Raw genomic sequence first — 25,451 nt, forward strand, 5'->3', positions numbered from 1 at the left:
TTGATCCAAGTATTATGGTACATGAGATACCTACGTATCTTGATGCGAAACCGGTTCGTCAACATTTACGTCCTGTGTACTCGAGAAAAGCAGCTGCCATTAAGCGAGAAGTTGAGAAACTTCTCAACGTTGGGTTTATATACCCTATTCCGTTGACAGATTGGGTATCTAACATTGTCCCTCTTACTAAAAAGCAAGGTACTATTAGGGTTTGTGTTGATTATCATGACATCAATCGTGCATGTCCAAAAGATAACTATCCTACTCCCTTTATTTACCAGCTTATCGATGATTGCGCTGGGAGTGAGATATTCTCTTTCATGGACGATTTCTCTGGCTACAACCAGATAAATATTTCGCCTACTGATCAGCACAAAACTACCTTTATCTATCCATGGGGTACTTTTGCTTATAAAAAGCTCCCTTTTGGTTTAAAGAACGCCGGTGCAACCTTCCAATGTGCAATGTCCTATGCTTTTCATGACATCTGACACATTGCTAAACCTTATCTGGGTGATCTTTCGGCTCATTCAGCTAAACGCATCGACCATCTGAACCACCTCCACCAAATTTTTCTTTGTTGTAGTCATTACTGTATTCGCCTTAATTCACATAAGTGTCTCTTCTGCGTCGAATCTGGCAGACTCCTTGGGTTTTTCATTTCTAAGGAAGGAATTCATCTCGATCCACTCAAGGTTGAGGCTATCTTGAATCTCCTGCCTCCTGCTTCTTTGCATCAATTGCAGAGTTTACAGGGTAAGGCTAACTTTTTACGTTGTTTTATCCCTAACTATGCTGAGGTCGCTAAAGGTCACACGCGTCTCCTTAAGTGTGACACTGCCTTTATTTGGGATGACATTGCCCAAAGGTCATTTGAGTAGCTCAAGATACTTCTTGTTTCTGCTCCTCTGTTGCATCCACCCAATTATCATCATGATTATTCGCTCTATCTCACTGCCGCCGATAGCACTATTGGTATGGTTCTGGCCCAAGACGACGATGATGGTTCTGAGCATGTCATATATTATCTCAGCTGCAACCTTATTGACACTGAGACTCGCTATGATTATGTCGAGAAGTTAGCCTTGGCAACTATCCAAGCTGTCCAACGTTTTAATCATTATATTTTGTTGCGTACTACGACCGTGATTTCCGATTGCAACCCGATGACTTACATTCTGTCACGTCAATTGTTGGGGGCCAAATACTCCAAATGGATTGGCATCCTTCAAGAGTTTGATTTGGAGTTCACCACTACCAAATATAAGAAATCGCTGGTCTTTGGTGAGTTACTTTGTTCATTACCATTTCTTTCCGCATCCTCTCGAATAGAGGATCGCATTCTAGACAACACGCTTTTCTTGATCAGTACCCTCAATCCCTGGTACGGTGACATTATTATTTACCTACAGACGTCTTCATTTCGCCCCGATTTGTCTAAGGATGCTCGGGGACATATTTTCCATCATTCTTAGCCGTACCATATTGTAGGAGACACTTTATACCGTCTCAGCGTCGATTCCATTCTCCATCGTTGTCTAACTCTCAAGGAAGATAAAAAGGTCTTGAATGACTGTCACTCTAGCGCCTATGGCAGTCATTTGTCTGGCTATGCTACTGCCCAAAAGATTCTTCATGCTGGTTAATTTTGGCCATCTATTTTCAAAGATTGCATTTTGGTCGTTCGTTCTTGTCACGCATGTCAGGTTTACCAGCGGAAGATGCGCGCACCCCCTTCCCCTTTGCATCCTGTCATTACCGTTGGCCCTTTTACCAAATGGCATTGATTTTATGGCCTGTTGTTGGGTCTTGAAATTGTCATTCATTTCCATTACACTTTCACTATTATGTCCATTATATCACCTCCATTTCATTACCATGTCACTACATTCATCTCACTTTCATTATCATTGGGTCACATTTATGTTTTTCCAAACTTTATTAATTCTTAGCCTTTTAAAGTGAATTTGTGGTTAAAAATTAGAAAATAATGTGCATATGCTTATACCTAACAAGTGGGTTGAGATTGTTGACACGTGTAGGTCAAAAGGAGGCTTCTAGAAGACCTTTATGTGGCACCCTAAGGCCAAGTTCGAATTTGAGTGGAGAGGATCATGGGATCATGAGGATATGTGTCACATTTCCTATTTGCACTGAAACTCTAAAAAGATATGTGTCACATTTCCTATTTGCACTGAAACTCTAAAAAGATATGTGTCTTATCATTTCCTATTTTGATTAGGACTCTAGAGGTATAGGGAGAGATTCATGGACTCTCATTAATGAGATGACTTCTCATCTTTTTGTATAAATAGGAGATCTCTCTCCTTCATTTGGTAGTCTTAGAAAGCTTAGAGAGCTTAGAGCTTGGTAGCATTTTAGTCTTAGAAAGATTTTTAGTTTTGGAAAGTTTTTGGAAAACTTTGGAGCTTTTGTAAACTTTTGTAATTTTGAAGAATTTGAATAAAGCTTTGATGTTCTCAACATGGAAGGAGATGTGAAGTAGATGTCATGGAGCATATTAAAATGTAAGGTAGAGTAGATTTTATTGTGTAGTTTTGCTTTGATTTCATTCAAGTATGTCATTTGATTGTTTTCAAGTTTAATAGTTAGATTTTCCATTCATGCAATTTTAATTCATGCAAGTGTGTTCAACTGGTTGATTGTAGATTTATCTAACTGTGTAATCTATGCTTATCAAAATAGTCTAAGAAAGTATTTTCCAATTGGTGCTCAGAGCATTAGAGCACACAATAGATTAGTTTTCCTTTACATGTTTTTGTATTTGCTTATTAGAGTAGTCACTCATTACATAAATAGATGTTTCCAAAGCCTTTCGTTGATGGTTTATCCTCAAACTAAATGGCGAAATGTTGTGTTTATGAATGAGATTTCTTGCTGTTTAATGCCTTTTTCTTCTTAGTATAGTCACTCATGATATAAACAAATATTTCCAGAGCCTTTCGTTGATGATTAACCCTCAAACTAAATGGCGAAATGTTGTGTTTATGAATGAGATTTCTTGTTGTTCATTAGTTTAGAGTTAAATAGCTTAATGCCATTTTATTATCAATTTAGTAACTCATGATTTAAATAGATATTTCCAAAAGCCCTTCATGGATGGTTGAACCTAAGACTAAGTGGTGAAATGTTTTACTAATGACTGAGTTTTTCCTTGCATTTCATTTTCAGTTTTAGAACATTGAAGTATTGAATCCCTCAAAAATGCTATCCCAAAATTGTATAACAAAGTGATAAAACACTTCATTGAGCTGTTATCATTTTTGCTTTCATTTCATAGATATTTTGTTGGCTTAGATTAATCTAACTGTTCAAAGTTTTGATTTGTTTCATTTTCTCCCTTCTTTAGAAACTAGATTTTAACATTAAAAGTCATTAGATTTAATTGTCCATTAACATTTAGAGATTTTCATCTAGAAGCATAACTTTTCTTTCTTAGATTAATTTCCTTAAGCATAAGAAACAAAACCCCCAAAAACAACATAAACTACAAAACAACGAAGTAAGAGAAAGGTTAACTAAGAACATATGGTGCACCACACTTCATCAGTTTACAATACTCGGATTGATAATTTATGTAGAGCAATTTAGGACACTAAATTGACTAGACACTTGTAACCCTCGCTCAACTGGGGTGTATGGGTACATCATTGTTGCCGTTGACTATTTTACAAAATGGGCCGAAGCGATGCCTACATTGCTAAACGATGGTAAGATAGCTGCGCAGTTTTTGTTCAATCATGTCATCACCAGTTTCAGAGTCCCTCAAGCTATATTCACTGATCATGGTTCCCATTTCCGTGGTTATATGATGATTGAGTTGACAACCCAGTTAGGCTTACATCATGATAGTTCTATGCCATACTATCCTCAGGCCAATGGGCAAGTCGAGGCAGTAAACAAAGTGTTGGTTACTATGCTTCAACGTACCATTGGAATGCATAAATCCAACTGGCATTTGATGTTGTTTTCTGCTCTATGGGCCTATCATACCTCGGTTAAGGATGCGACTGGGTTCACACCATTTCAACTTGTTTATGGTCTGGAATCTACCCTTTCGATTGAATGCGAAATCCCTTCTCTCAAATTAGCTATCGAATTATTGCCAAAAACTACTTCAGTGGAAGAACGCCTTCTTTATCTAGAACGGCTTGACGAGGCTCACCGAATTGCTTCATTAGTCATTGAAGTGCAAAAGAAGAGATTCAAAACCCACTTCGATCAAACAGTCAATCCATGTTCTTTCACAGAAGGAGTTCTAGTCCCGCTATATGATCAAGCTAATGATAAGGTGGGGGTAGGCAAATTTGAACCCATGTGGCATGGGCCCTATATTGTGAAATGCGTTTTGCAAAAAAGGGCCTATGAGCTAATTGATTATGAAGGAAACCCTTTAGATAAGCCCCGAAATGGGATTTATCTCAAAAAATATTATGCATGAAGTCTTTCGTGCATCTCTGTGTACATAAACCATGTTTTTCATTTTGTACATGTTTGGCTTGGTATGTAAGCGTGAGTATTGTGTCCTTTTTGCTTCTTATGGAGATGTATGTCACACCTTATGTTGGTTTCGCTGATGGTGCCTGTCACAGTACTCAGAATCTTTCCTCTGCGGCATGGGTTATTTATGATCCTCATGGTGAATTGGTAGATCTTCAAGGTGTTTGTCTAGGATGTACTACAAACAATGTCACTGAATATAGTGCAATCATTGAATTATTGACTGAGGCTGTTGCCCTCAATATTTGTGCATTAATCATAAACCTAGATTCACAACTCGTGGTTCTTCAACTCAACGGGCATGATTCCGTCAGAAACCCTCAAATTTTAAGGTTGTATTTACGTGTTCGTTTGTTGGAAAGGAATTTTGATTATATTACATATCAGCATATTCCTAGAAGACTAAATACATTAACTGATGCATTGGCAAATCATGTATTAGATAGAAATTTGTGACATTTACAAAAAATAAGGCATTCAAGACATAATAAGTTGACATAACAAAACATAGGTATATATATATATATATATATATATATGTATCGTGTGTTGCACATCGTAGTGCTCAAAAAATATATGTTCAGATTACATCGTGAGACAACATGTCTCTAAAAAATGCAAGAAGTAAACCTAGATGACTAATTCGCATGGTGGTGCTCTCTATAGCATGCGACTGCTCGGACGACATGTCTGAGCAATCGATGAATCCTGCCTGACACCCCTGCTGTGTGTTGTTGGTACCATCGAGGGACATCCTCAAATTTGTCATAATTTGGGATTCCCTTGGTCAAACCCTCTAGGTCGCAGTTTCTAGGAAAACTAGTGTCTTTTCGATCTGCTAGTCCCACTAAGATGGGTAGCTATCTTAGAAACAAACAATCAAAGAACTTTTCAATTTCCTTTATACATGATAGATAAGTGTTAGAAAATTATATATTATGGAGTAATGGAACACATAAAATATTACAGAAATATAAACACAGAAAACGCGTAAAACAAGAGAGACACAGATATACGTGGTTCACCCAATTTGGGCTACGTCCATGGAGAAACAACCAATCCTTCCTTTTATATTATCCATCAAACTGAAGAGATACAACCTACAACAGATCCGCTGTAACACCCTCTTCGCTCTCAATCTCCTCTCTCTTTCTCACTCAGAATACAGATCTACATAGACACAATACAATTCCCTCATATATAGTGAGGGGTTTCCTTCTAGGGAAAAAAACCCTAAATTAAACATAACTTCTATCGTCAGATCTCTGCCTAATGAATATCTCAGATTGACTAGAAATTACTATACTTTTACAAGGCAATTTTACATCTATTCTTAGCTTCGGGGGTGCTACCCCCAAAACCCCCCGCTAGGGGGGGGCTCCCTAAAGGTCGCAGCTGGCGCCCCTGGATCCCCCCTGCAGCGAATATTTTTCGAGTGGCATTGCCGCCCCATTTCGAACTGGGGTCCAATGTGGTGATACCTTTGAATACAGAAGATAATCAGGCTCCACACCCAACAATCTCCCACTTGGAGACTGATTATAGCAACTCCGCCGCTACTTCATTTGCTGGACAATGACTCCTCTTTGGACCTGGTTGTTTCTCATCTTCTTCATCATACTTGAAGACCAATTGAAACTGAGCATATTCTCAGTTTCTCCCTGGTTACAACTTTTTTTAGCATATCTGCAGGATTCTGGCTAGTGTGTATCTTTTCCAGCTTCAACTCTCCATCTTCCAACACTGATCATATGAAATGGTACTTAAGCTGTATGTGTTTAGTCCTAGAATGAAATGCTAAGTTCTTTGCAAGATCAATGGCACTTTGGCTATCACTGTATAATGTGCCCATATCATGCTCCTTACCCAATTCACCCATAAACCTTTGTAACCAAATCATTTCTTTACTAGCCTCTGTAGCAGCAACATACTCTGCTTCTGTTGTTGAAAGTGCAACAACACTTTGGATTTTTGAAACCCAACTAACAGTTGTTCCACCTATAGTAAATACATAAGTGCTCCTCCTATTATCTCTGTCACCTACCATATCTGCATCAACATATCCCTGTAGAGAAATGTTTGAACCACCAAAGCATAATTCTTGATTTGTGGTACCTTTCAAATATATGAGAATCCATTTCACTGCCAACCAATGTTCCTTTCCTGGATTGTTGATGTACCTGCATACAACTCCCATTGCATGTGCAATATCTAGCCTTGTGCAAACCATTGCATACATTAAGCTTCCAACTGCTGATGCATATGGAAGTTTAGACATATAATCCATGTCTTCTTGGGTCTTTGGGCACATGTCCTTACTAAGTTTAAAATGGCTAGCAAAAGGTGTACTAACTGGTTTTCCATTGTGCATATTAAATCTTTTCAACACCTTTTGTATGTACTCATTCTGAGGCAATGTTAGTTTGCGATTTTTCTTGTCTCTAGTTATTCTCATACCAAGGATTTGTTTTGCAGCTCCCAAATCCTTCATTGCAAATGAATTTGCCAATTTTCTTTTGAGCATATTTATTTCCTGCATGTTAGACCCTGCAACAAGCATGTCATCTACATACAATAACAATATAATATAGCTGCCATCATTTTGCTTTTTCAGATAGACATAATGATCATAGTGACATCTAGTATAACCTTGTTCAGACATAAACTTGTCTAATTTTAGATACCACTGCCTTGGAGCCTGTTTTAAGCCATACAAACTCTTCTTCAACTTGCACACTAGTTTCTCATTCCCTTTTACCTCATATCCTTATGGCTGCTGCATATATATCTCTTCCTCCAAATCCCCATGGAGAAAGACTATCTTTACATCTAACTGCTCAAGATGCAAATCTTTAACTGCTACTAGACTTAGAATAGTTCTGATTGAAGTCATTTTAACAACAGTAGAAAATATTTCATCAAAATCAATACCTTTCTTCTTTGCAAACCCCTTCACCACAAGTCTAGCTTTGTACCTCTGTTTTCCTCCATCTTCTTCCTTCAGCCTATAAACCCATTTATTCTGCAATGTAGTTTTACCTGCAGGCAACTTGACTAAGTCCCAAGTCTGGTTATGCATTAAGGAGTCTATCTCTTCTTCCATGGCTAGCTCCCACTTCTTCCTGCATTCAACCTACATTGCTTCTTCATAACATTCAGGTTCACTAGAAGTCCAAATCAACATTCTTCAAACCCCGCAACAAATTCCTTGAGTGAAGGATCTTCATCCCCTTCTCACTCATGTGTTTGAGCCTATGATGCCATAATGATGCATCCGCTCCTTTGGAAGTTAAAGCATTAACAAAGTTAGAAATACCATCGCATAAATACAATGTACCAACCTTTTCGCCTTTTGCTATTACCAAGGCTCCTTTGGTGACCTTCCAAGCTTTATCTGTGAAAGTTGTCACACAACCTTCACCACCTAATTGCCCTGTTGAAATCAGATTTTTCTTCAGATTTGGAACATGCCTTACCTCCTTTAGTAGCCATTGGTTTTCATTCTGCTGTATTACAAGAACCTTACCCATTCCAACAATTTTACAGGGTTTATCATCACCCAAATGGACTTGTCCAAAATCTCCTTGAACATAGTCATGAAATTATTTCTTATCAGGTGTGGCATGGAATGAGGCCCCTAAATCTACTACCCAGGAATCAGTAATATTTTTGAAAGAAAGAATCAAAGAATCTTGTAACACCTCACCTATCACATTTTCTTCATGATTGTTTTCTTACTGTGCATCTCCTTCTTTTTCCTTCCGAGATCTACAGTCTTTCTTTAGGTGTCCTTTCTTTCCGCATTTCCAGTAGACTATCCCTGATGTGAACTTGGATCTGCCTTTCTTGATTTACTGTGATATCCTGAGCTCTTTCCTCTTTCCATTTTTCTTCCCCTAGACTTTGCACTCAAAGCATTACCTGATGTCTCACCGAAGCTTTTCCATCGCATTTCCTCGCTAAGGATAGCACTGACAGCATCATCAAACTTTAAAGTACTAGATCCAGAAATAGAGTTACTAATGGCCATTACTAAACCATTCCAACTTTCTGGCAATGAGCACAAGAATAATAGAGCTCTAACTTCATCATCAAAGTTTACCCCTACAGAACTTAACTGACTTGTAACAGTATTAAAATCATTTAAATGGTCTGCAACAGATCCACCTTCCGACATCTTCATATTAAATAAACACTTCATAAGAAATACCTTATTTGAGGCCGAGGGTTTTTCATATAGTTTCGCCAATGCCTTAATCAAACCCTCTGTTGTTGTTTCTTTCAAAATGTTGAAGGTAACCGACGCTGTGATGCACAACTGTACTGTTCCGAGTGCCTTTCTATTGTGAAGATTCCATTCTTCATCTATCATACCCATTGGAATTTTTGTTTTTCCACCCAATGGTAGGTACAGATCTTTCTGATACAGATAATCTTCCATCTGCATCTTCCACAGCGAAAAGTTTTGGTCGTTAAATTTCTCGACCCTAAACTTACCATCTTCCACCATTGCTCCCACTCGAACCAGGAATCCTTCTCTCCTGCGAGTTTGTCAGCCAAAAAGACCTTCGGCTTTGATACCAGTTGTTAGAAAATTATATATTATGGAGCAATTGAACACATAAAATATTATAGAAATATAAACACAGAAAATGCATAAAACAAGAGAGACACAGATATACGTGGTCCACCCAGTTTGGGCGACGTCCACGGAGAAACAACCAGTCCTTCCTTTTATGTTATCCAGCAAACTGAAGAGATACAACCTACAACAGATCCACTGTAACACCCTCTTCGCTCTCAATCTCCTCTCTCTTTCTCACTCAGAATACAGATCTACATAGACGCAATACAATTCCCTCATATATAGTGAGGGGTTGCTTTCTAGGGCAAAAAAACCCTAAATTAAACATAACTTCTATCGTCAGATCTCGGCCTAATGAACAACCCAGATTGACTAGAAATTACTATACTTTTACAAGGAAATTTTACATATATTCTTAGCTTCGGGGGCGCTGCCCCCGAAACCCCCTACCAGGGGGGCAGTGCCCAAAGGTTTTAGTCACCGCCCCCTGGATCCCCCCTACAGCGAATATTTTTGGGGTCCAATGTGGCGATACCTTTGAATACAGAAGATAATCAGGCTCCACACCCAACAATAAGAGAGAAGCAAAGAGGGCCAACCTGGATCTTCCGCTTGACTCCTTGCTTGATTTCTCTGTCCCTTGATGGAACTTGCAACTCCTCTCCTACTTGTCCCGCTTTAGAGAATACCTATAGAGACAAAGTAAAAAAACACCATCAAAGCATATTGATCTATAATATCATAAACAATGCAGAATCAAAAATACATTGGCCATACAATTTCATTCACAAATAAAAAGATTCACAAATACACGATTATATGGAGGAAAACTCAAAGAAATTTATTAATAGTAGAAGAGAGGATTACAACCCAGCTGTCTGATCCAGCATCATCCTCCCAGCATCAAAGCCCTCTTCACCTCATGAAAAGCAAGATCACCCAACAATACAATGCTTCTTCTCAAAGACAAACTAACATCACTTCTTTACAAACTACAAAATTCCAGCCTCCAGATCTCTCAGATGAGGGATCCATTTATAGATGTTTGCAAAGGTGTGAGTCAGCTCTGGGATTTTGATTAGTGTCATTCCACTGATAGTTCTTAGTTCCACTTGGAGATTTCATTGATCTCTTACTCATGCCTGGGCGAATTCAGAGAGGCAAGTGTCAGAGGAGAAGTTTCTAGAAGATTCCATGAGCATCCACTTAGCAAACTGTCTCTCAGTATGCATTGCACCTTGACCAAAGAGCAGTCAATATGGTCCAGTTTTTGCCAGTTCTGAGTCGTTTTTCAGGTGGAATTTCTAGGAAATGATGTAATCAGTTGACCATGATCCTTTAGGGTATGAAACAACACTTTTAGGGGTTAAAGAGCCCTTGTTTTATCGACATATATGATTGGGGTTGAAGTGCCCAAATATGTCTATAACAGTTTCCCCCTAAAGCATGAGGTCATAAATCTTGTGATGTCGGGTGAAATGCTTTATCATGAGGATCCGAGGTATTCAAACTGGAAGGTGACCTGTATAAGATACAATACAATACATCATCATCATATTATTTTCATGATCTAGCTGAGGCGGGCATTCCCATGCTTAGCTTTATAAATTCATTTTCATGTACATAGGACAGATAACCGTCTGCAGTTGCAGACTGGTGATTCTTTGTATGTAAAGTCATCATCCCTTATCTTGGATGATCATCTATGCAGCTTCTATGTACATTTGATGTGTTTATATTCCTGAATATATCGCAGCCCGGATGGATGAAACTAGATTCGGGGTCTTCAAACTCGTTCAATATTTGCCCGATGTACAAGTCGATCCATGTGAAAAGATGTTCTGAAGTCGAACATGGAAAGACATCGCCTGATTACCAGCCAATAATGTAAGTTGTTAACAGACGCGAGAGGAATCATCGATAATGATAATGACCCTCAAGGTACTACAGTACAATTTACGTGGTGTGAATGTATGATTTGGTGTCAAACACCATGCAAAATCGTTCGGTCGAAGGCCATTGATGTAAACCTGTCACCGGAAGTGAGAAACTTGCCATTGAGGCATGCAAGTTTCAAAGTACTGAAAGGGTTGTTTCTAAGTCAAATTCTCGGATAATGAGCTGATGTCGACAAGAAGTGACCCGTCGTAGGAGGGCCTTGATGTATCCCACATCTACGACACGAAACGAAGAAAATGATTTTCTGGAGGTGAAAACGATCTGATGATACAAGGTTCAGGAATGGCGGTCATGAAAAATGGCGAGTGAAGGTATTGCAGTGGATGAGGCGTTAGCTAGTCGATAAGATGTACCATTTTTCCTTCATACGGGAAACACATCACTTGAAAGAGTGTGGAAACAATAGCTTCCATGCTATATATATAGTCACGTCCAAGAAGTAGATTGTAATCTAATGGTCCTTGGACTACCATCACATTCAAATGAATGGTTTTCCTTTTTAAAGTTATTGGCAACTTCGGAAGGAGCCCTAATGGTCGACTGGTTCCTTTGTTAAACCCCGACAAATTTTGTGTCACAGGCATAAGCGATGGCGAACCAAGCACTTTCCAAGAAGTTGAGGAAAGGATACTCACTGAAGCCCCTTCATCTATGATAGTGCCAAACACGATCATTTTGTAAACTTGTACTATGATCCGGAATGGTACATTAGACGGAAGGCGGGGTCTTGCTAGTTGATTCCAATCGAAGGAAACGACTAGACTGCTCGGAGGGGGTACCGAATAAACGGCTAGATGAACCCCTTGAACTGGGGAATTTTCCTCCTGTTGTAAAGGAATGGGTGGATTGCCCCCAAGTTCATCAGACTCTGTATTAACAAAAAGAATTTGAACAATATTGTTCTCATTCTCTTTGGAAATTGTATCATCTGAAGGTGGACCTTCCGAAGGCAAGACTGGGTCGACTGCCATCTTGATCTGTTGACTTTAGTCCAGTATGGACTCAGAAGGTTCACTTTCAATGATAGGAGTTTTGACCAACAATTGAGTTACGTCAGTCGGATTTTCAACTAGCGAAGGACTTGGTGAGAGTTTCTTGTATCCAGGCGGAAGTCGCTGCGGCGAAGCAGGACGGTTATCCAAGACTCTTTTGGCTTCGTCCAAAAAAGGACAATGGTGAAGAGCATGATTACCTTCACATAACCTACATGAAAATCTGACCTTTCCTTTCTGTCCATTGACTTCATTTTCACTAGTTGATGACACCGGACGGTGTGAACAGGGAGACCATTCTCTTAAGATCCGAGGGATGCACAAACATTCTCGATGAAGGTGGTCCCCTTTGCAAATTATGCATGGAGATCTGTGCTTGGAAATTTCGGTGTGTGGATTTTCACCAGATGATTCATGGTTGCCCCCTTGCTAAGCTGACCTCTTCTTCTTCTTCTCAGCCACTTGGTTTTTAGTATCACTAGTTTCACCAAGCAAAGAGGAAGAAGGGGAGGGAGAAACAAATGAATTAGAAGGTGAAGGGGCAACTTCAGTATCATCTAGTTGTTGATTCGATTGCTGAGGAATCACAGTATTTTGAACGACAGAGGTTGAGAATAGCCATACTGTTAGGCCAATTGTGATTCCCGGAAGGGACAATGTAGCAATATACGGAGCACCGATATCTCCCCAAGAAGAGAAGGGACTAGGATTCCCCCCAAGAGGGATTCCTTGATTGGTGGACTCCATTACCTCAACCTAAGATCAACGAAAGAACAGGGATGTTATTCCGAATTAAATAAATTTTAATGACGCTTTGACACAACTTTGCTTTTTCAATTTTTAAGAGTCGAGAAAAAGCTAAAGATGACTCTGGTCGCCTTCGATTTTTAATGAGCATGAAGTGACAAGTGCTCAGATGGACCTTTTCTTTTAAGGATTCAAAAAGGAATGAAAGTGACTACTCTGGAAATCTAGACAGAGGGATTACCAAACCAATCGCAAAACTGCAATATACACCTTGGTGGTAAATACAATGGCAAAAGCACAATCGACTATCTAGAGGAGGAAGACTTTACGACGCTCTTCTTTTTGACTCAAAATGATAGTTACGACACTTTTGCATCAATAACGACAGTTCGATTTAAGCTACTTTTGACGAAGGACTGTAAATGATGGACAAATACATAAAAACATTTACTAATCCTAATCAATGGAGGCTGAAAATGTAAAGGAAAGAGGCTTCAGTGATGAGATACTGATCATAAGTAGCAAAACAACTGAATAGAGCTAAGAACAAGGAGGAAAAACCCAAATTTTAGAGAGAGAAATAGGATTACTCAATCATTGCACCCGTCCTTAACAAAAACAGGGATGCATCTCACCTACTACACATGGGAGGTGTGATGCATACTGGTTTCCAGTTACAGACAGTGCGATGGGCCAGGGAGCAAAACTGAGTTGGGTTTTTGCTCAAAATTTGCAGCTAAGTTCAGTGATTTAAGTTGAGCTATGATGGACAGTAAAAACAAAGTATAGGGGTATGATCTTGGGAGGTTATTGAGCTACCACAAGGGCGTTTAGAATGCTTGTAAGTCAGATGTTCAGTTCATAAACCAACCCGGAGATTAACTGAAGCAGCATTCATCTACTTTGCAATTGCATAGCAAGAGCAGTTTGAAGGCTATTTGGCTAACTTCAGGCTCCGTATGTAGTTTATAAAGTAAACAACAATAAAAAACAAACAAACTATTCGCTCCCCAGTGGAGTTGCCATTTTGTTTCCGGGAAAACTAGTGGCTTTTCGATCTGCTAGTCCCACTAAGATGGGTAGTTATCTTAGAAACAAATAATCAAAGCACTTTGCGATTTCCTTTATATATGATAGATAAGAGAGAAGCAAAGAGGGCCAACTTGGATCTTCCGCTTGACTCCTTGCTTGATTTCTCTCTCCCTTGATGGAACTTGCAACCCCTCTCCTACTTGTCCCGCTTTAGAGAATACCTGTAGAGACAAAGTAACAAAACACCATCAAAGCATCTTGATCTATAATGTCATAAACAATGCAGAATCAGAAATACATTGACCATACAATTGCATTCACAAATACACGATTATATGGAGGAAAACTCAAAGAAATTTATTAATAGTAGAAGAGAGGATTACAACCCAGGTGTCTGATCCAGCATCATCCTTTTAGCATCAAAGCCCTCTTCACCTCATGAAAAGCAAGATCACCCAACAATACAATGCTTCTTCTCAAAGACAAACTAACAGCACTTCTTTACAAATTACAAAATTCCAGCCTCCAGATCTCTCAGATGAGGGATCCATTTATAGATGTTTGCAAAGGTGTGAGTCAGCTCTAGGATTTTGATTAGTGTCATTCCACTGATAGTTCTTAGTTCCACTTGGAGATTTCATTGATCTCTTACTCATCCCTAGGCGAATTTAGAGAGGCAAGTGTGATAGGAGAAGTTTCTAGAAGATTCCATAAGCATCCACTTAGCAAACTGTCTCAGCCATTTGTTCATTCTCGCTCATCGCACCCTACAGAAGGCCTCTTCAGTATGCATCGCACCTGGCTAGTGTAGCAATCAATATGCATCGCACCTTGACCAAAGAGCAGTCAGTATGGTCCAGTTTTGGCCAGTTCTGAGTGGTTTTTCAGGTGGAATTTCTGGGAAATGATGTTATCAGTTGACCATGATCCTTTAGGGTATGAAACAACACTTTTAGGGGTTAAAGAGCCCTTGGTTTATCAACATATATGATTGGGGTTGAAGTGCCCAAATATGTTTATAACAGTCACGGGCTATCTCCTCCTCTACATCTCCACCAAGGGGAGGGATCTTGAACTCTCACTCCTCTCTTCGGGAAATCGAAGACAGAACCGCAGGCCTTTCTGACCCAACATCTGCAAAATTGAAATGTAATACTCATAACATATATAAGATCTGATAAAAATTACAAAACTCTTTAAAAGAAAATAAACAAATAAGTTCGTTACCTCTGTCATCCCAGTATTCCCTGGGGGGGAGCACTAAGTCTAGGTCACCCCTAAAGTCTATCCCAGCGTATGGCTAGTCCTCGACAACAACTAGCTGGTGATCCAACCACTGAAAAAACTTGGATCTCCATGACATATGCTGACCCCCGCCTCCTCGGGGCATCAACATCACCCATCAAGTCATCCGTGGCTCCCGCGGAGGTGCCCATGCTACAACTACTTCTTGTCTCTGGAAGATAGGAAGGCACTCAAGGATGAATGATACTAGGACGGACCCATACCAAAATTGTTTTACATCCCCTTGCCGGCATTTTGTTAATTGTAGTTTCATGTTGTCTGCCACGGCCTCAGCCTAGTTAAACGCAGTGGGATTCAAACAATTAGCTGCCAGCAGGAGTTGGGCTTTTGTGGCCTCATGAGGGGCCTATGAGCCAGCTACTCTCATGATCGTAGATAAGAGGACCCGAAGAGATAAATCCCTGACAGTGGCGATCTTGAGCTTGCCACCCTTATCTGACTTGTCCTCTTCTGGACATAGTCTTCCAATCATCAGGTCCATAGTTTCTCCGGTAATCTGAGTCCTGGTCATGCGGGGCCGTTCCCGCCTCTGTGACAATCCTATCAGGAAATAGATGTCTACTACATCGATTTCCGGATCTTGCCCTCGGATGTTAAATTTTCCTTCATTCGGATCCCATGCTCCAATCAGATATTGGAGTAGGTCCGGCTGTGCTCTCAGACAAGGCACCATGAAGAATTCCAGTAGCCCACAATTCTGGAGCACGTCTAAGCAGTTTTGGTCCCCCATGGCCAATTCATCATCACTGCTGTGCTCTCGTTCCTTCCACTCAATCACCATGTTTCCTGCCTGCAAACACCCATAGGCAATCATTAAATGCTCCTTTGATGAATGAAATTCCATAAAATTGTTTAGTTTTTGCAAAAATTTGAGAATCGGTGCTCGGTGCACCTATTTTTCTAACAGGTGTGCTGACCCAAAATCTTCTGTTCAGAAAATTTGGGATCTTCGTGACTTTTCAGTGAACAGTTGTGAAGACCCCGTTTTCTCTCCGTGGAAAATTTCAGGTCGTCGCAGTCCCGAGTTGGATACTCGCGACGATCGCTGCGAATATGGTTGCCCTAAAATCTTCCTAAATGGCGGCCCAAACAATAAAAAATGCATCATAATCATCTTAAAAATGCAGGGAATCATGTAAGGGCTTACCTGATCGGACGGATTTGCTGATATGATGCTGATCTACCTCCGAGTCGACCGTTGAAATTCCAAGTGCATGAGGGTAAATTTTTTCACTGTGAGGTAAAATAGTGAAAAGTAATTTGTTTTTTACCCTATGCCTCTTTTTATAAGCTTTTTGGTAAAATTAGGGTTTTGTCTATTTTTGAATATTTCATGTATTTTTTATATCAAAAATGGATCTTACGCTTGTTTTTGTGCAGCAATAGATTTCCGTGAACCTTGGTAATGGACTTACGAGTTGTATTTTATACCTTTTTTGACTCGGGAAAAACACAAAAAAGTCCTATCTGGAGTCACCTTTAAGCTCTTTTCTGACTCTTGAAATATGAAAAGATTGCTGAGCTCTTGTCGTTTTGAACTCGTTAAAGGCTGTAAAACGTCATCTACCCAGTATAAGTTTACCCCTTTTATGGGTTGGGATAGATTATTTATGAAAAAGGTATATGTTGATCTGTCACAGTCAATAGGTTCCCTTGGATATTGTTTTCTACCTTTTCAGGTTCGAGGGACAAATTTACGAAAATGGACCTTTGGAGTTTTCTTTTCCGTGTCTTTTTCAAACTCTCTAAATATGAAAAAGACTCCGAGTTCTACCTATGTCGGACTCGTTAAACCCTGACGACATTGGACTTGTCACTGTGACGAGACCAAGCTTCTCCTTCCTAGGGATCGTTAAAAATCACTAGGTCGGATTCATCCGAAGGATTGCAAGCATATGCTATCCCCTTCAAGCTTGTGTTTTAAAAAAATAATTGGGTTACTCGCCATAAATGGTGCGGAAAAATTTGGAAACACTATGTTGGTTATTACGGCAGCTTGTCGCTCTTGGACATCAACACTCTTTCTGCTTTGTGTCGGGTTGGGGTATCCTCATTCTATCATCAGTCTTCCAGGTTTTGGGTTATTCATTTTTCCTAATTCCATTCAATCGTTGTCACGTCATCATGACCTTTGATCCCTTGGTACCAAAATGCTACCAAATTCCGGAGTCGTGTTGCTGATATGTTCAAGAGCTTAACCCTTCTGCAATTTGTGTCCTTACATACCGTCCTCTGATTCTTTGTACTATCCACCTCATCTGCTTCCTTTGTCTTGCATCGATGATGTGGGAATCATTATGGCACTCCTTTGACTAGTCGCTTCCTGTCGACTTCAGCTCATTATCCAGGAAGTTGACCTAGAGACTCCTTTCTGGTACCTTGGAGCTTGCATGCCTCAATGGAAAGTTCTTCGCATTTGACGATAGGCTTACATCATTGGTGTTCGATCAAGTGATTCCACGGGTGTTCGACTTCAACTCATTCTTCACACTTTGTGGATTGTACTAGCAGTACCTTGGGAACCATTGACATTACTGGTGGTCTCTCTTGCACTTGTTAATGGTTTACATCATTGGCCGATAATCAAGTGATTTTATAGTATGCTCGAGTTTAGCACATCTATTCACATATTAGAAATTGTACCATGATCGGGTTGGGATTCAAGACCCTAGGCTCAGATTACACAAGTCCAGGCTGCGTGGATTGTTTCATACATGACTCTTTTGATTGGATGGTTGCGACCATACCTGAGTCTTTTTGTGGTCTTTTTGTGGTCTTTTTGATTGGATGGTTGCGTCCATGCCTCAAACCATTTATGTTTATTATCTACATGGTTGCGTCCATACCTTATACGCATATGTTTCCTTTCATTATGACTTCATGTATCAGAGATATCAGTTGTATTTGCGTCTGTAGGTTCTCCGTGAAGATGTTCTGTTTCGATTATGGTTTCATAAAGCATTTCACCCCTCCCGCTCTCGGCCTTCATGCTTTAGGGGGCATCTGTTACATAGTAATTTGTCACCGACCCCACATTCCCAGCTTTTGTATAATGACGGTCTATATTACTGGCATCTGTTCTGTGTCATGTTGCCAATCATGGGTCAATATCTTCCTTGTGATTTAGGAAGAATGTCTCAGTTCTTTATCCTTGAAGAAAACCCATTTTTGCCTAAGTTTCTGGGTCGTCGCGAGCCAGCCATTATCCTACCCGCAACGATGGTCAAGCTTACACTGACCCCAACGAATTCGACACTCTGTTCATGTGTCTGACTCACGCCGATCCACTTTTGGCAAAGTTTTTCAACAACTCGTCGAAGTTTCTACATGAAACTGCTTCATAAGTGGTTCTTGGGCTGGTTGTTGGTCAGGTGAGCTCGCCTTTCTCTTCTTGGGTAGCTATTCCACCTTTTGTGCTAGCTCCCTAAGATATAAGCTCCTCCTCCCATCTCTTATGGAACCTCTCCCTCCTATAAATATCTCCTCCATGAATAAGATCAACTAGCTTGGATGTAACTGGATGATAGCTATATGTAATTTGGTAGCTTCAAAATTCTAAGAGAGGAGTGGAGGTGGAGAGTGTGATTAGAATGTGGAGATAACCTCACATGTATTTGATTTGAGAAGATTTTTTAGTAGAGTTGGCTTGAGAACTTCTTGGTATCAACCTTTTGAACCAGAGAGAGAGTCATTTGTTCCCTTGGGAGACAGTTCACAAGTGAATGCTTACGGAGACATGCCGACAGAACCCTTCAAGGAAACTTACGATGTCAAGGCTCGGTTGTAAGTTTCACTTTGATTTATATTAATAAAAATCAACAGCTTGTTTCCTACATTGCATGTTAAATGATGATAACTTGAGGTTCCTTGGCTCTTCAAGTAGATTGTATGGTTGTTTTCTATTTGTGCTTGTGGTGTTTCTCTACGTGTGTCAATTTCAAGTGTAAACGGTTGAAAGAACAAGAGCTGGAGTGGCGCAACGAGGACTCCATCAAATGTCGATATGAAGGTAAGTCTTCATAACACCATCTTTCTAAGGAAATTCGCTTTGGTATTGTTTTGTGGTGACTAGACCCACTCCAGGGCTAGAGGAGTTGCCTCTATCCGCAAAGGGAACTTGCCTATGTCACACTTCTCCCACTAAGCTCTTGTTCGTCCTCTCAACTACTCTTTGTTGTGGGTTATGGGGTGATGTCACTTCTTCGAATACCTTCTTTGGCATAGAAATCCTTGAAGGCATTCGAAAAAAATTCACCTCCATTGTCACTTTTGAGATATTTCATCTTCTTCCTAGTCTCCATCTCAACCAATGCTTTGAATTCAACAAATTTTGAGAAAAATTCATCCTTCTTCTACATGAAGAAGATCCAACATTTTCTAGAGAAATCATCAATAAAAATAGCATAGTAGTTATTTCTTGTTGTGGAGGCTATATAAAAGGGTCCACAAACATCAGATTGGGCTCACTCTTGGATTGAATCTACTCTATTATCTTCGTCATGGAAAGTGGATTTGACATATTTCCCTAATGTGCAACCCTTGCAGACATTTGTTTGGTCAAAGGGAGCCTTTAGGGAGTCTGGTGGTAATTTGTTGCATGATTTTTAAGGCACCATGGTGTAAATGACCCAATCTCATGTGCCATAGTTCTCCAAAATATCGACTCGACACTTTCTTAGCCTTGCTGGTCAATGCAGTGCAATTTTCTACCTCAAGTTTGTATAGATTCTTCACTCAAACTTAGATTTGCTTCACTTTTCCAGTAGCTATGTGTCTGATAAAGGATTTCCCTTTACTGAAAATAACACCATAGCCATGATCCTCCAATACTTCTATAGAGATCAAGTTCTTCTTCAGCCCAGGTACAAACATACCATCTTTGAATGAAGAGGAGAGGATTTCTCCCTCTCAAAGGTGAGAGTACCAATTCCAGTAGCACTATACCTCTCATCCCCCATTTCGATATGCATCTGGAGATCCTTCTCCTCCAAGCTGCTGAAAAACTCCTTACACCCTATCATATCGAACGAGGAACCATAATCAAGGTACCACACACTCCCCATAAAAGTGTTGGTCATGCATGCTATCAGGGTGACATCTAATTCGAATTGTGAAGCTAGTGCTTCTCCTCTTGCTCCTCTTGAAGACTTCTTGTTATAATTTTTGTGCAGACATTTTTTTACATAACGTCTGTATTCGTCGCGGTGGAAGCAATTTATCTTCCCCAAGTCTTTCTTTTTGCCATTATTTTGGCCAAATTCAGGTTTTCTTTGGGTCTCCTTTCCCTTTCATTCATTTCCTTTCCAAACCAAGGAAACATTATCTTCATCCTCAGCTTTGGATGATGTTTCATCCCTATTATTTCTCCTAAACTCTTCTTGAACCAAATCACACCACAACCTTTCGCAATTCAATAATTTTTCCTTTCCATTCATAGACTCTTGATGGCTATGCCAAGATTTTGGGAAGCCTACAAGAGCTAGGCTCACCAGGTCATCTTCTGCTACATTCATCCCAACCCCTCCAAGCTCATCTTGAACTTGTGCAAACCTAGAGAGATACTGCAGAATAGTGTCATTTTTCTGCATCCTAATGTTTCAAAGTATGTCTTTCAGGGCCAACTTGCTATGGTCACTGCTATTTTCGAATAGCTCAATCAATGTATTCCACATAGAAAACGGTGTCCCTTTTCCATGGAGATTTGAGACCACATGGTCTCTCACACCTTCCAGAATAATTATTCTTGCCTTTGCAACATCCTTCTTCCACTAGGATAATTGTTGTGCATCAGACTGGGTTTTGCAATATCATTTTTCACATATTCTAACACGCCATTGTCATCAAGCAATGTTTCCATTCAATCCTTCCAGGATATGGAATTCGAGCTACCCTCTAGGGCATACTCCAATCTCAATCCATTGAAAGACATTCTCCCGATCCTGAAGAAAAAATGTTGCATTGAAGTTGCTACTTTGAAATTCTTGAGAGACAAGTTCGAAATACTGGTTCTAATGTGATTTCAAGGCTTTGATACCATGTATTGGAATTGGAACTAATCAATATTTCAACCTAAAAACAAGAGATACAATTCTACTCTATTGATTCGAGGAATGGAAATCAAAATTTAGAGCAACATGCATAAACATGCAATAAGAAAAACCACAAATACACAGTGATTTACAGGGGAACCCAACTGGGAAAAAATCCTCAAGCATATTTGCACTAATTAGATGAATATAGAAACTATTACAATTGTATGATCCAGCTCTGAGCACAACCTACAAAAGAATAACTATTCTCTCTACTCAAAGAGAAAATTTGGTCAAAACTTAGCCAACTATTTGCTCACCAAGCATCCTATTTCCTTGTGCAATTCCTTAGGAAATTAGCCCCTGTAAGATATGAATTTCCTCCTAATTGATTGCGCAATTCCCATGGATTGATCTTCTCACATCATGCAACACTTGTACACTCAAGCTAGTATACAACTCATGTTACACTACCTTGTCATCTCCACTTTAGCTAAGGAATTTGAATTCCTTGCATGCATTAGTCATTTTGGGTTGATTGATCAGTTAACTGATAGATCTCTGAGTTAGATTGTTGTCCCACTACCACTGACCTTCAACTGACTCCAACAATAGTTAGAGGTCATTTAACTAAACAAAAGTGAAAATAATTGAATTAGATTGCTAAATTTTAGCAATCACATATGCATAACTAAATTCCTAGCCCTCTAACTTGAATTTATTGAGCTAATTGAGTGACAAGATCCATGTCACACTAGTTAACTACCTCCAAGTTGTCCTGCTAAATTGGAAATTCAATTTACTCAATTTGACTAAGGCTAAAGTCAAATTGAACCTTTCTTGCTACAATTTTTCAACACTACATATTATTTTGTGAAGTTAACAACAAAAAATATTTTGAACTTTGTCGTAATGACACTATTTTTCGTACTTCAGAAATTCAAACCAATTTCTATAAATACACGTTATCTATGTATGATTATTATCATTGGAAACTAAGTTCTTTCACAATATAATGTTAAACAAATTATAAATGTGCATTTGGTTTGATATATTATCCATACATATTTAAATATTCTTATTCTTCAAAAAATTATGTTTTCTTTTTTATCTTAAAAATGAAATGATTATTATCTAAATTTCAATCATAACATCTAACCTAAATTAATTCAAGAATCATGCTTAAGGTTAATTATTCGATTTACATTTTTAGCAAAAAAATAATTTTTATTACTTTTGAAATTCTCTTAATTCTTTTTAATATACTAAACCAGATATAATTTTTTTAATATAAAGGGTAGTTGAACTTTTAAATATTAAAGACTGAATCAAGCAATGCAGACAACAAATTGTAGGTAACTTTTAGCAATGTTCAATCTTATGCTAGGCCAATATCATCCGCGATGTCTTTCCTTCTTCCAAATCTATTTCCGTTTCGTAAAGATGTGCGTGGAAAATAAATTAATACTCATTTAAGAACCCCAAATTCGGGATTTTTAGAAATAAATAATAAATAAACGAGAATATATGAAGTCAATAGGTGGTTAACTAACCATAAACATGGTGCAGAGGAAAGAAGTACCAAAGATTCTTATCATCTTTTGAAATGACTTAAGAGAAGTTGCCCACAAATTTGTGCTCCAATCCAAGATAAAACTATGTAAGCCTTCTAAGTAGACCACGAACTATTTCCTAGGTTGAAAAGAGACTACGATGTAATAAGGGAGGTGACCTAATTCATATATGAAATGAAATAGTTGAAAAGAAAACCTATAATACAATGAAAGAAATTATTTAATTTAAATGTCAAATAAAATATTAATGTCCACAAAACTAAAAATAACTTATATAACCAATTATTTATCGATCTATTTTATTTATTAATGTCCAGTACAGTACACTCCATAAATTGTTCCTGGGTTCCATGGATGACTTAAATTCAGCGCATTGAAAGCACGATCTCTGTAACCTTTGGAAATGAATGCAACAATATGTCTGTGATCTTTGCAAAATTAATGTAAATCACCTCCCACGTTCGAATTGATTACGTAGAGCAGATTGCCTCGAGCCTCTGCTTTCCTCTGGCCTGCAAATTCGGATTCGAAAGAAATTTCGTCAGTATTTAGAAAAAGTTTGTCAGGTCAAGAGTTCGAATACTTGGCTCTGGATCTGCAGGTGTATGACAAGTACTGTCAGCCCTCAATTGTTTCATTTACTCGTTTTACCCTGCAGGCGCACGAGAAACGAGAAATTATAGGCTGCAACTTTATTTTGGCTTTTTCTACACAGTTCACAATTTTGTTTGGAAGGTAAATTTTTTGAAAAAGGAAAAAAATTGATAATTAGAATGTTTGAATCACTTTTTTAATAATGGAATGGATTCAGGGTCATCAAAAATTAGTATGAGGCTCATAATTTTGAAGTTTGAAAGTTATAATAAAAAATTTGTGTGACAGTCATAATTTTAAAGTTTGAAAACTATAATTTAAATTTTCAAAATTTTCAGCCAAATATTCAAAACTTTTTATTTTTATTAAACTATTAAACACTTTATAAGAGTTTTTTGGTTTTTCTTAAATTGATAATAAAAAAAATTATTCAATTTTTTAATTGTAGTTTTGAATTCAGATTCAATAGGTCTAAAAATTATAATTATTTCAATTTATAATCATATTTTTTTGATAAAAAAGAATTAAAAGAAAAAACGCCAAAAATTAATGTTTTAGGCTACTATTATTGAACTTTGCACTTTGATATCATTTTTATCATTCAGAAACTAATTACATCACTGGTAACGTTATTTTCATAATTTTATTTGAATCTTGCATGTTTGAAATTGCGTCTCCTCATGGTTGTTGAAATTCAGACCTGCACAAACCTGCGTTTGCTAGTTCCAATGGTGCGGAGGGCAGTTTATAATATTTGAAAGCAACAATTCCAATGATACCTCGTTTACCATTGGAATACAATTTGGAATTGCTGTGAGGATTATTCACACGCCAATAACTTCAGTAGCTATGACTTCAAATGCAATTTTTTTTTTTAAGAATTTGTGTAATTTTTTAAAGGGTAAGTAAATTTATCATAATTGTTTGGTCAAATTAATAGGGAGGACAATTATTATTAACTACTATCGATCTAATATACACTGACTCATTATTCAAGGAAAATTAGAATATATACTACTCATTATTCAAGGAAAACCAAGCCACCTAGAATTACTATTGGGTAGGTTTCACATTTTTGGGTTTTGGACCATTTATTTCCTTAAACCTAAAAGATGAGCTTCTGAGACAAACAAAAACCAAATTCATGCACTTTGTTTATAGTGTATTATTTTAATTTTAATTTCAATATAATATTATTTCTACATTAATTATGTCATATTTATTTTGGAATAGGGTTTTTAGAATTTTAATTATGTCATATTTTGGAATAAGGCTTCTAGAATTTTAATTTAATTACTAGTTTAGATCCATTTAAAATCCAAATCTACCAAGCACAAAGAGGGAACAAATCTCTTTTCACTCTAAAAGAAATTTGCACCTCAAAAGATTTGATCACAGTGCTTGCTAGATCCGCAGTTAAGATGGATCTAGGCTGGTTTAATTATTAATAATCGCTAATTATAAATATTAATTTTATTATTATTAATTTTATGTAATTTTACAAGGTCAAAATGGTTTAATTAATAATTATAATTATTAATATTATTTTTTAAATTATATTTTTGGTTTATTTTTATGGAGTCAAAACGTTTACATAACATCACATCACATCACACAACCTTACAACATCTTTTCCATTAAATAAATAATTATTAGGTGGATAGTAGAGATTTAAGCTCTAATGAATATTCTAGAATATTTGAGCCAAGAAGCACCCTCCAACATACTATGATAGAGATGATGTCGTAATGTTTAACATTTTGACTTAGTCAAAATAAAACAAAATAAACTTAAATTACAAATAAAATAAAATAATAAAACATAAAATTCTACAACCCATTGTTTTTCTCATGGTATTCTTAACCCATGGTTTTTTTTCCGTGGTATTATTCTCTAATGTGGTTTATTTTAAGGCTAATAATTAAACCAACCTATATCCATTTTAACTTTGGATCTACCAACTCCTAAAGTGATCAAATCTCTTTTCACTCTAAAAGAGGTTTGCATCCCCTCCTTGCTTGGTAGATTTAGATTTGGATTTCAGATGGATCTAGGCTAGTCTTAGTAGTAGTCACATATTTAAATTAGATTTTATTCTTTTAAATTAAATTGA

The sequence above is a fragment of the Pinus tabuliformis genome, chromosome 4_2 (genome assembly GCF_031772625.1).
Source record: "Pinus tabuliformis cultivar Carrire ecotype Pingquan chromosome 4_2, CPIR1, whole genome shotgun sequence".
NCBI lineage: Eukaryota > Viridiplantae > Streptophyta > Pinopsida > Pinales > Pinaceae > Pinus > Pinus tabuliformis.